This window comes from Procambarus clarkii, chromosome 83 (genome assembly GCF_040958095.1).
Source record: "Procambarus clarkii isolate CNS0578487 chromosome 83, FALCON_Pclarkii_2.0, whole genome shotgun sequence".
Taxonomy (NCBI): Eukaryota; Metazoa; Arthropoda; class Malacostraca; order Decapoda; family Cambaridae; genus Procambarus; species Procambarus clarkii.
In genome coordinates, this window is record NC_091232.1 from 9,024,604 (window position 1) to 9,037,229 (window position 12,626).

The window sequence follows — 12,626 nt, forward strand, 5'->3', positions numbered from 1 at the left end:
TAATGTGTCACCCTGTACACATGACTGTTCACCAATGGATTGGAAAATTTACCTAACCTTACCCAGGCTAACTCAAACCAACCAAGCCTAACACAGCATAATCTTGGCTAATACATCCTAACGTATCAAACTTTATGGATGGTACTTTTTGGACATGAAATAATTCGACGATGCTCGTTTTCCCGTTTGTTAAAACCGTATACACTATACTGTTATGGTAGGATGTATTAGCTTAGGTTAAGCTGTACTGGACTCCATTGGTTTGGGTTAGGTTGATTCTTGGTTTGGTTAGTTTAGGTTGGGTTGAGCTAGGTTATCTTGAGATGATTTCGGGGCTTAGCGTCCCCGCGGCCCGGTCCTCGATCAGGCCTCCTTTTTTGTTACACCCCCACCAGGAAGCAGCCCGTAGCATCTGTCTAACTCCCAGGTACCTATTTACTGCTAGGTAACAGGGGCATCAGGATGAAAAACATTTTGCTCATTTGTCTCTGCCTTCACCGGGGATCGAACCCGGAAACCCTAGGTTAGATAGGTTTTAACATTTGTTTGCGAGTCATCGTGTATGTGGTATGACTTGTATCTGATTTAATATGGTCTTATCTGTCAAAACTAAAAATTAAGTAAAAATCTTATATACCTTCTTGTATATAAATAAATAAATTTGCTTTGTTTAACCCTCGCCATTTCTTTTCAAACTCCAAACAAAATGGGAGTAAAAAATCATTTCAACAAGGCTAGTTTTCTGATAAAAATGTACTACTAAGTTAGACTTGGTTATGTTATATGGATTAGGTTGTTTTATTATTAATCATTATCGTTTTAAGTCTGCTAACTAAGCATCTTGTATACGTAATGACCTATACCCCCTACAGCAAAAATACCGAACTATAATACCCTAAATCCCACCCATATAGGTGTACAGACAAGTAATTCTTTAAACATCACACCAAAGCATTGTACAGAGACAAGAAAACCCATGCCTATATAAGAACGAATTGTCCATATGATGACCTACTAACTTCCTCCCCCCCACACACACAGATCCTCATCATTACACAATAATAACATCTTGCACTACAATATCCCCCCTACATTCCATTCACTTACCTAACAATCTTATCCACTCTCCGTGGGTCAGAGCTGTTGTTTGACGTCTGCATTTTGAGTGGGAATGTTGCTGGTGAGCTGCTCCTGTATGTCGTCTGCTGGTCCACAACAGTGCTGGTGGTGGCCGAGGGTTCCGGGCCACGGGGACCTCGGTTGCCAGATCCAAACTGCGGTAAGTACCGAATTTGAAATAAGAGTAATATATATATATTATATATAATGTATATATTGTTAAATATGACCGAAAAGGTAAGATTAATAATTCTACCACGAATTTTCTCAATATTTCTTATGTTTCTTTTTTACTGTGGATGGTAATTGAAAAATCAATTCTCCAAAATTCATTTTTATTTCTAGTCTGACGCGAGGCTTGAACGCGTTTCGTAATAACTTGTTACATTTTCAGAGACTTTAGTTTATACACACACAACTGTAACCTGAGAACACTAAACAGAGTTTTACTTATGCTAACATTAAACAGCTTGTCTTATATACTCGCATTTGGGTGAGGTGATGTGTTGCAACAGTTTTGGAAGAGGTGAACAAACTTTTGACCAACGCAGAACACGGAACAATGGGTATAAATTGGATAAATGAGAGGGAAGAATGGAAGTAACTGCAAAGGGCCTATATTGACCCATACTTCCTCTTGATGCTTCTATATTGGTACGGAGTCTTGAAGTGGGTAGAATATAGTTGTACATCAATTGGCTGTTGATTGCTGGTGTTGACTTCTTGATGTGTAGTGCCTCACAGATGTCAAGCTGCCTGCTATCGCTGTATCTATCGATGATTTCTGTGTTGTTTGTTAAGACTTCTCTGGTGATGGCCTGGTTGTGGGAAGAGATATGTTTCTTAATGGAGCCCTGTTGCTTATGCATTGTTAATCGCCTGGAAAGAGATGTTGTTGTCTTGCCTATATACTGAGTTCTTTGAGGCTAAATTACAGTCCCCAAGTGGGCATTCGAAGGTATAGACGATGTTAGTCTCCTTTAAGGCGTTCTGCTTTGTGTCAGGAGAGTTTTTCATGAGTAGGTTGGCTGTTTTTTTGGTTTTATAGTAAATTGTCAATTGTATCTTCTGATTTTTGTCTGTAGGGATAACGTTCCTATTAACAATATCTTTCAGGACCCTTTCCTCCGTTTTATGAGCTGTGGAAAAGAAGTTCCTGTAAAATAGTCTAATAGGGGGTACAGGTGTTGTGTTAGTTGACTCTTCAGAGGTTGCATATGGTGTTTCACCTTCCTTTTTATGATGTCTTCAACGAAACCATTGGAGAAGCCGTTGTTGACTAGGACCTGCCTTACCCTACAGAGTTCTTCATCGACTTGCTTCCATCCTGAGCTGTGGCTTAGAGCACGGTCGACATAAGCGTAGACAACATTCCCTTGTACTTGTCTGGGCAGCCAACCCTATGCCCTACCAAGAACCCACCCGAAGCCGGACAGACACCCACCTGGAGCCCGAACAGTCACCCACCCGGAGCCGGCCAGATGAGTGAACCGGGGCCCGCCAGTTGAATGAACTGGAACCCATCAGTTGAGTACCTGGAGCCTGCCCCGATCCCTACAGAGAACCCACCCTGAGCCCGACCGAGAACCCACCCCGATCCCTACAGAGAACCCACCCTGAGCCCGACCAAGAACCTACCCCGAGCCCTACAGAGGTACCCCGAGCCCTACAGAGGTACCCCAAGCCCGAGAGCCCACCCCGAGCTTGACAACCGAGAGCCAACCCTAAGCCCTACCAAGAACCCACCCCCAAGCCCTACCAAGAACCCAGCCCCAAGACCTATCAAGAACCCAGCCCCAAGACCTACCAAGAACCCACCCGAAGCCGGACAGACACCCACCTGGAGCCCGAACAGTCAAACACCCAGAGCCCGCCAGTTTAGTAAACCGGAGCCCGCCAGTTGAGTGAACCGGAGGCCGCCAGTTGAGTGAACTGGAACCCGTCAGTTGAGTACCTGGAGCCCGCCCCGAGCCCTACCGAGAACCCATCCCGATCCCTACAGAGAACCCACCCCGAGCCCGACCAAGAACCTACCCCGAGCCCTACAAAGGTTCCCCAAGCCCGAGAGCCCGTCCCAAACCCGAAGGAGCCTACCCCGAGCCTGACCGGGAGTCAACCCTAAGCCCTACCAAGACCCCACCCCCAAGCCCTACCAAGACCCCACCCCCAAGCCCTACCAAGACCCCACCCCAAGCCCTACCAAGACCCCACCCCCAAGCCCTACCAAGACCCCACCCCCAAGCCCTACCAAGACCCCACCCCCAAGCCCTACCAAGACCCCACCCCCAAGCCCTACCAAGACCCCATCCCCAAGCCCTACCAAGAACCCACCCCCAAGCCCTACCAAGAACCCACCCCCAAGCCCTACCAAGACCCTACCCCCAAGCCCTACCAAGACCCCACCCCCAAGCTCTACCAAGAACCCACCCCCAAGCCCTACCAAGAACCCACCCCCAAGCCCTACCAAGACCCCACCCCAAGCCCTACCAAGACCCCACCCCCAAGCCCCCACCCCCAAGCCCTACCAAGACCCCACCCCCAAGCCCTACCAAGACCCCACCCCCAAGCCCTACCAAGACCCCACCCCCAAGCCCTACCAAGACCCCACCCCCAAGCCCTACCAAGACCCCACCCCCAAGCCCTACCAAGACCCCACCCCCAAGCCCTACCAAGACCCCACCCCCAAGCCCTACCAAGAACCCACCCCCAAGCCCTACCAAGAACCCACCCCCAAGCCCTACCAAGACCCCACCCCCAAGCCCTACCAAGACCCCACCCCCAAGCCCTACCAAGAACCCACCCCCAAGCCCTACCAAGAACCCACCCCCAAGCCCTACCAAGAACCCACCCCCAAGCCCTACCAAGAACCCACCCCCAAGCCTTACCAAGAACCCACCCCCAAGCCCTACCAAGAACCCACCCGAAGCCGGACAGACACCCTCCTGGAGCCCGAACAGTCACCCACCCGGAGCCCGACCAGTCAAACACCCGGAGCCCGCCAGTTTAGTAAACCGGAGCCCGCCAGTTGAGTGAACCGGAGCCCGCCAGTTGTGTGAACTGGAACCCGTCAGTTGAGTACCTGGAGCCTGCCCTGAGCCCGACCGAGAACCCACCCAGAGCCCTACCGAGAACCCACCCTGATCCCTACAGAGAACCCACCCCCAGTCCTATCAAGAACCCACTCTGAGCCCTACAGAGAGCCCACCCTGAGCCTGACCAAGAACCTACCCCGAGCCCTACAGAGGTAACCCAAGCCCGAGAGTCCATCCCGAACCCGAAAGAGCCCACCCCGAGCCTGACCGAGAGCCAACCCTAAGCCCTATTAAGAACCCACCCCCAAGCCCTACCAAGAACCCACCCCAAAGCCCTACCAAGAACCCACCCCCAAGCCCTACCAAGAACCCACCCGAAGCCGGACAGACACCCACCTGGAGCCCGAACAGTCACCCACCCGGAGCCCGACCAGTCAAACACCCGGAGCCCGCCAGTTTAGTAAACCGGAGCCCGCCAGTTGAGTGAACCGGAGCCCGCCAGTTGAGTGAACTGGAACCCGTCAGTTGAGTACCTGGAGCCCGCCCCGAGCCCTACCGAGAACTCATCCCGATCCCTACAGAGAACCTGCCCTGAGCCCGACCAAGAACCCACCCCGAGCCCTACAGAGAACCCACGTACCCTGAGCCCGACCAAGAACCTACCCCGAGCCGTACACAAGTTCCCCAAGCCCGAGAGCCTATCCCGATCCCGAAAGAGCCCACCCCGAGCCTGACCGGGAGCCAACCCCAAACCCTACCAAGACCCCACCCCCAAGCCCTACCAAGAACCCACCCACAAGCCCTACCAAGAACCCACCCCAAGCCCCCCCAAGAACCCAGCCCCAATACCTACCAAGAACCCACCCCAAGCCCTACCAAGAACCCACCCGACGCCGGACAGACACCCACCTGGAGCCCGAACAGTCACCCACCCGGAGCCCGACCAGTCAAACACCTGGAGCCCGCCAGTTTAGTAAACCGGAGCCCGCCAGTTGAGTGAACCGGAGCCCGCCAGTTGAGTGAACTGGAACCCGTCAGTTGAGTACCTGGAGCCTGCCCCGAGCCTTACCGAGAACCCATCCCGATCCCTACAGAGAACGCGCCCCGAGCCCTACCAAGAACCCACCCCGAGCCCTACAGAGAACCCACCCTGAGCCCGACCAAGAACCTACCCCGAGCCCTACAGAGGTGCCCCAAGCCCGAGAGCCTATCCCGATCCCAAAAGAGCCCACCCCGAGCCTGACCGGGAGCCAACCCCAAACCCTACCAAGAACCCACCCCCAAGCCCTACCAAGAACCCACCCCCAAGCCCTACCAAGAACCCACCCCCAAGCCCTATCAAGAACCCACCCCCAAGCCCTACCAAGAACCCACCCCAAGCCCTACCAAGAACCCACCCGAAGCCGGACAGACACCCACCTGGAGCCCGAACAGTCACCCACCCGGAGCCCGACCAGTCAAACACCCGGAGCCCGCCAGTTTAGTAAACCGGAGCCCGCCAGTTGAGTGAACCGGAGCCCGCCAGTTGAGTGAACTGGAACCCGTCAGTTGAGTACCTGGAGCCTGCCCCGAGCCCGACCGAGAACCCACCCAGAGCCCTAACGAGAACCTACCCTGATCCCTACAGAGAACCCACCCCGAGTCCTATCAAGAACCCACTGAGCCCTACAGAGAGCCCACCCTGAGCCTGACCAAGAACCTACCCCGAGCCCTACAGAGGTAACCCAAGCCCGAGAGCCCATCCTGAACCCGAAAGAGCCCACCCCGAGCCTGACCGAGAGCCAACCCTAAGCCCTACCAAGAACCCACCCCCAAGCCCTACCAGGAACCCACCCCCAAGCCCTACCAAGAACCCACCCGAAGCCGGACAGACACCCATCTGGAGCCCGAACAGTCACCCACCCGGAGCCCGACCAGTCACCCACCCGGAGCCCGACCAGTCAAACACCCGGAGCCCGCCAGTTTAGTGAACCGGAGCCCGCCAGTTGAGTGAACCGGAACCCATCAGTTGAGTACCTGGAGCCCGCCCCGAACCCTACCGAGAACCCACCCCTCCAAGCCCTACCGAGAACCCACCCCCCCAAGCCCTACCGAGAACCCACCCCCCCAAGCCCTACCGAGAACCCACCCCCCAAGCCCTACCGAGAACCCACCCCACAAGCCCTACCGAGAACCCACCCCCCAAGCCCTACCAAAACCCACCCCCAAGCCCTACCAAGAACCCACCCCCAAGCCCTACCAAGAACCCACCCCCAAGCCCTACCAAGAACCCACCCGAAGCCGGACAGACACCCACCTGGAGCCCGAACAGTCACCCACCCGGAGCCCGACCAGTCAAACACCCGGAGCCCGCCAGTTTAGTAAACCGGAGCCCGCCAGTTGAGTGAACCGGAGCCCGCCAGTTGAGTGAACTGGAACCCGTCAGTTGAGTACCTGGAGCCCGCCTCGAGCCCTACCGAGAACCCACCCTGAGCCCGACCAAGAACCTACCCCGAGCCCTACAGAGGTTCCCCAAGCCCGAGAGCCTATCCCGATCCTGAAAGAGCCCACCCCGACCCCTACCAAGAACCCACCCCCCAAGCCCTACCGAGAACCCACCCCCCCAAGCCCTACCGAGAACCCACCCCCCCAAGCCCTACCGAGAACCCACCCCCCCCAAGCCCTACCGAGAACCCCCCCCCCCCAAGCCCTACCGAGAACCCACCCCCCAAGCCCTACCGAGAACCCACCCCCCCAAGCCCTACCGAGAACCCACTCCCCCAAGCCCTACCGAGAACCCACCCCCCAAGCCCTACCGAGAACCCACCCCCCAAACCCTACCGAGAACCCACCCCCCAAGCCTTACCGAGAACCCACCCCCCAATCCCTACCGAGAACCCAGCCCAAAGCCCTACCGAAAACCCAGCCCAAAGCCCTACCGAGAACCCAGCCCCAATACCTACCAAGAACCCACCCCAAGCCCTACCAAGAACCCACCCGAAGCCGGACAGACACCCACCTGGAGCCCGAACAGTCACCCACCCGGAGCCCGACCAGTCAAACACCCGGAGCCCGCCAGTTTAGTAAACCGGAGCCCGCCAGTTGAGTGAACCGGAGCCCGCCAGTTGAGTGAACTGGAACCCGTCAGTTGAGTACCTGGAGCCTTCCCCGAGCCTTACCGAGAACCCATCCCGATCCCTACAGAGAACCCGCCCCGAGCCCGACCAAGAACCTACCCCGAGCCCTACAGAGGTTCCCCAAGCCTGAGAGCCTATCCCGATCCCGAAAGAGCCCACCCCGAGCCCTACCGAGAACCCACCCCCCAAGCCCTACCAAGAACCCACCCCCGAAGCCCTACCGAGAACCCACCCCCCAAGCCCTACCGAGAACCCAGCCCCAAGCCCTACCGAGAACCCAGCCCCAAGCCCTACCGAGAACCCAGCCCCAAGCCCTACCGAGAACCCAGCCCCAAGCCCTACCGAGAACTCAGCCCCAAGCCCTACCGAGAACTCAGCCCCAAGCCCTACCGAGAACTCAGCCCCAAGCCCTACCGAGAACTCAGCCCCAAGCCCTACCGAGAACTCAGCCCCAAGCCCTACCGAGAACTCAGCCCCAAGCCCTACCGAGAACTCAGCCCCAAGCCCTACCGAGAACCCACCCCCAAGCCCTACCGAGAACCCACCCCAAGGCCTACCGAGAACCCACCCCCAAGCCCTACCGAGAACCCACCCGAAGCCGGACAGACACCCACCTGGAGCCCGAACAGTCACCCACCCGGAGCCCGACCAGTCAAACACCCGGAGCCCGCCAGTTTAGTAAACCGGAGCCCGCCAGTTGAGTGAACCGGAGCCCGCCAGTTGTGTGAACTGGAACCCGTCAGTTGAGTACCTGGAGCCCGCCCCGAGCCCGACCGAGAACCCACCCAGAGCCCTACCGAGAACCCACCCTGATCCCTACAGAGAACCCACCCCTAGTCCTACCATGAAAACACCCTGAGCCCTACAGAGAACCTACCCTGGGCCCGACCAAGAACCTACCCCGAGCCCTACAGAGGTACCCCAAGCCCGAGAGCCCATCCCGAACCCGAAAGACCCCACCCTGAGCCTGACCGGGAGCCAACCCTAAGTCCTACCAAGAACCCACACCGAAGCTCTACCAAGAACATACCCGAAGCCGGACAGACACCCACCTGGAGCCCGAACAGTCACCCACCCGGAGCCCGACCAGTCAAACACCCGGAGCCCGCCAGTTTAATAAACCGGAGCCCGCCAGTTGAGTGAACCGGAGCCCGCCAGTTGAGTGAACTGGAACCCGTCAGTTGAGTACCTGGAGCCCGCCCCGAGCCCTACCGAGAACCCAACCCCCCCGAGCCCTACCAAGAACCCACACCCCCCCCGAGCCCTACCAAGAACCCCCCCCCCCCGAGCCCTACCAAGAACCCACACCCCCCGAGCCCTACCAAGAACCCACACCCCCCCGAGCCCTACCAAGAACCCACACCCCCCCGAGCCCTACCAAGAACCCACACCTCCCCGAGGCCTACCAAGAACCCACACCCCCCGAGCCCTACCAAGAACCCACACCCCCCCAGTGCCCTACCAAGACCCCCCCCCTGCTCTACCAAGAACCCACACCCCCCAAGCCCTACCAAGAACCCACACCCCCCCAAGCCCTACCAAGAACCCACACCCCCCCAAGCCCTACCAAGTACCCACACCTCCCCAAGCCCTACCAAATACCCACACCCCCCCAAGGTCTACCAAGAACCCACACCCCCCCAAGCCCTACCAAGAACCCACACCCCCCCAAGCCCTACCAAGAACCCACACCCCCCCCCAAGCCCTACCAAGAACCCACACCCCTCCAAGTCCTACCAAGAACCCACACCCCCCCAAGCCCTACCAAGTACCCACACCCCCCCCAAGCCCTACCAAGTACCCACACCCCCCCCAAGCCCTACCAAGTACCCACACCCCCCCAAGCCCTACCAAGAACCCACACCCCCCAAGCCCTACCAAGAACCCACCCGAAGCCGGACAGACACCCACCTGGAGCCCGAACAGTCACCCACCCAGAGCCCGCCAGTTGAGTACCTAAAGCCTGCCCGGAGCCCCGACCGACAACCCACCCCGGAGCCCCGACCGACAACCCACCCCGGAGCCCCGACCGACAACCCACCCCGGAGCCCCGACCGACAACCCACCCCGGAGCCCCGACCGACAACCCACCCCGGAGCCCCGACCGACAACCCACCCCGGAGCCCCGACCGACAACCCACCCCGGAGCCCCGACCGACAACCCACCCCGGAGCCCCGACCGACAACCCACCCCGGAGCCCCGACCGACAACCCACCCCGGAGCCCCGACCGACAACCCACCCCGGAGCCCCGACCGACAACCCACTTGGGGCCCGACAGAGAACCCACTTGGGGCCCGACAGAGAACCCACTTGGGGCCCGACAGAGAACCCACTTGGGGCCCGACAGAGAACCCACTTGGGGCCCGACAGAGAACCCACTTGGGGCCCGACAGAGAACCCACTTGGAGCCTGACAGAGAACCCACTTGGAGCCCGACAGAGAACCCACCCCGCGCCCAACCTTTCATGGAGAAAATTGAACACCAGGCGACAAAAATAATTGCAGAATGAGGTCTAGTTTCATACTATGAACGGTTGAGGGTCACAGGGCTAACAACACTGCAAACTAGGCATGCCAGGATGGATCTCACCGAAACTATTAAAATATCGACTTGAATCGACTTGAGAATAGTCCAGGACGGACCGAAACTCGTCGTCCCTTCAACTTCTAGTGTGTGGTCTGGTCAACATACTTCAGCCACGTTATTGTGACTCATCGCCTGCCTATTAAAATATTGAACAGTTTCGAAGATATGGATCCAGAGAACAACTTCAAAAGGTCAGATGGAACACAAACAAGGAACAACGGTTTCAAGTTCAACAAGCCGCAGTGTAGGACTGAAAACATAAGCTATATTTTCACCCACAGGGTTATAAACCCATGGAACCGCCTATCTGCTAAAGCAGTAAATAACATAATACTTGAATTGTAAAATCCAATTTGAAAAAAAATCGGAACAAATGGGGGACCTGATCTGCTACCAGAAATTTTAGCCAAATATCCCCAGTCTGCTAACTGTAGGTAGTAACCGAGTGATTGTAACCTATCCACCGCTGCCCACTGGATGGGGGCGGTGTGCAGGACAAACATAAATTGTGACACTAGCTCTCCACATATGTCAGGTGCTTAATTTAGAACCTGTACTTGAGGTCGATCTCGAACCCATTGTTGATGTGACGACTTATATTGAATTTTGTAACTAGCACATCAAGATTGTAACTTGCTTAGCTAAATGAATTGTGGGGTTCAGTCCCTGAGCCCATTATGTGCCTCTGTAACCCTTTCCACTACCGCCCAGCAGAGGTACAACAGGTACTCAGAGAGAACTATCAACATCAGAGGCCCGAGACTGTTCAACACGCTTCCACTATACATAAGGGGCATAACTGGCCGACCCCTCACAGTGTTCAAGAGAGAACTGGATAAGCACCTCCAAAGGATACCTGATCAACCAGGCTGTGACGCATACGTCAGGCTGCGAGCAGCCGCGTCCAACAGCCTGGTTGATCAGTCCAGCAACCAGGACCATCCATCACAATGGTTGTACTCTTCAAGTCACTTGTGTTGTCCCGTCTTGAGTACTGCTCAGTACTCACTTCCCCCTTCAGAGCAGGAGAGATTGCTGAAATAGAGGGAATACAGAGAACATATACGGCACGCATAGACGCAATAAAGCACCTAAATTATTGGGATCGTCTCAAAGCCCTCCAAATGTACTCACTAGAAAGAAGACGAGAGAGATATCAAATAATATACACCTGGAAGATACTGGAGGGCCAAGTACCAAATCTACACAGTAAAATAACAACGTACTGGAGTGAACGACATGGAAGAAAATGTAGAATAGAACCAGTGAAGAGCAGAGGTGCCATAGGCACAATCAGAGAACACTGTATAAACATCAGAGGTCCGCGGTTGTTCAACGTCCTCCCAGCAAGCATAAGAAATATTGCCGGAACAACCGTGGACATTTTCAAGAGGAAACTAGATTTATTCCTCAAAGAAGTGCCGGACCAACCGGGCTGTGGTGGGTATGTGGGCCTGCGGGCCGCTCCAAGCAACAGCCTGGTGGACCAAACTCTCACAAGTCGAGCCTGGCCTCGGGCCGGGCTTGGGGAGTAGAACTCCCAGAACCCCATCAACCAGGTATTGATAGGCATTGTTCGAAGCAAATTCCATACGCGAAACTCCATTATATTATATAATTCTATATACTGTGTATATATAAGATATAAATATGTCAAAAAGAATTATCACTCTTACCTGGAGCAATGTTGCTGATGTCGGAAATCAGCAGTACATGTTGTCGCGTTGGCGGCAGCGACAATACTGACCAGGTGAGCCTTCAACGACCAACCGCCGTTTGAACGCCATTTTGAAATTCCAGGCGTACTACCCGAAAAGTGCGTAACTAGTATTTGCGTGCATTATAGGCCATTCCAAGAAACCTTATTGCTATGAATATCTTGTTATCTAACAAACGAATTATTTATGTTAATATTTTTAGCACATATGTTAAATTAGGCCATTTTTCATTTAGAGGGGGTATATATATATAGCTATTTACATTTTAAGTTTGAAAAATTACCGTACAAAATTGAATGCAAATATAAGATAAGATTTATTTATACAACCCTGTTTGGAAATTAACTCCTTTTACAATGAAATAAGACGCAAATAAGAACTTCAATTGTGTAGTGAATTTATGCATTTTGTTTTGATTAAAAGCTTAGGTAGTACAATGTACTACTTCTACTACTAATACCATATTATATATGAGGGACTACTAAATAAAATTAAAGCACAAGCATGTTCACCTAATATCATTAGCTGACAGGTGAAATAATATGAAAGTCGGAAACTATTTGATTCTCTCTTAGAATTTCTACTAATCCTTTCTTTATGCGAGACCAATATATGTCAGTGACCCCTCAGATAAATTTCATTTGCAGAAATCAAATTATTCAGACTGTTTCAAAGAAAACGAGTTAGATATACTTTTATATTTTACCTGAATTTACCCGCGTCTGTAGTTTAATGCTGATAAATGTAAAGTTCTGAGGCTAGGTAATGATGATAGAGTTACAAGATACGAGCTTGATGGTGTTGAGATTGCGAAGTCGGATTGCGAAAGGGATCTGGGAGATATGATTAGTAAGAATTTAAAACAAAATGATCAATGCCTGAATGTTCGTAATAAGGCAAATAGAACACTGGGATTTATTAATCGAAGCGTTAGTAACAAGACACCTGGTGTTGTTCTTCAGTTATATCTTGCTCTGGTTAGGTCAAATTTAGATTATGCAGTTCAGTTTTGGTCGCCGTATTATAGAATGGATATAAATTCACTTGAACGT

At 54.0% G+C, this 12,626-nt stretch overlaps 1 protein-coding gene across 1 annotated transcript in view; it reads right to left on the minus strand.

Moving 5' to 3' along the window:
* The window catches only part of LOC123768643 (tubulin beta-1 chain), an 88,644-nt gene that overhangs the window by 5,551 nt on the left and 70,467 nt on the right, over positions 1–12,626 (minus strand). The window contains exon 11 of the mRNA XM_045759279.2: positions 1,108–1,274. The gene's annotated coding sequence lies outside the window, so the exon portion shown is untranslated. The remainder of the gene's footprint in view (positions 1–1,107; positions 1,275–12,626) is intronic.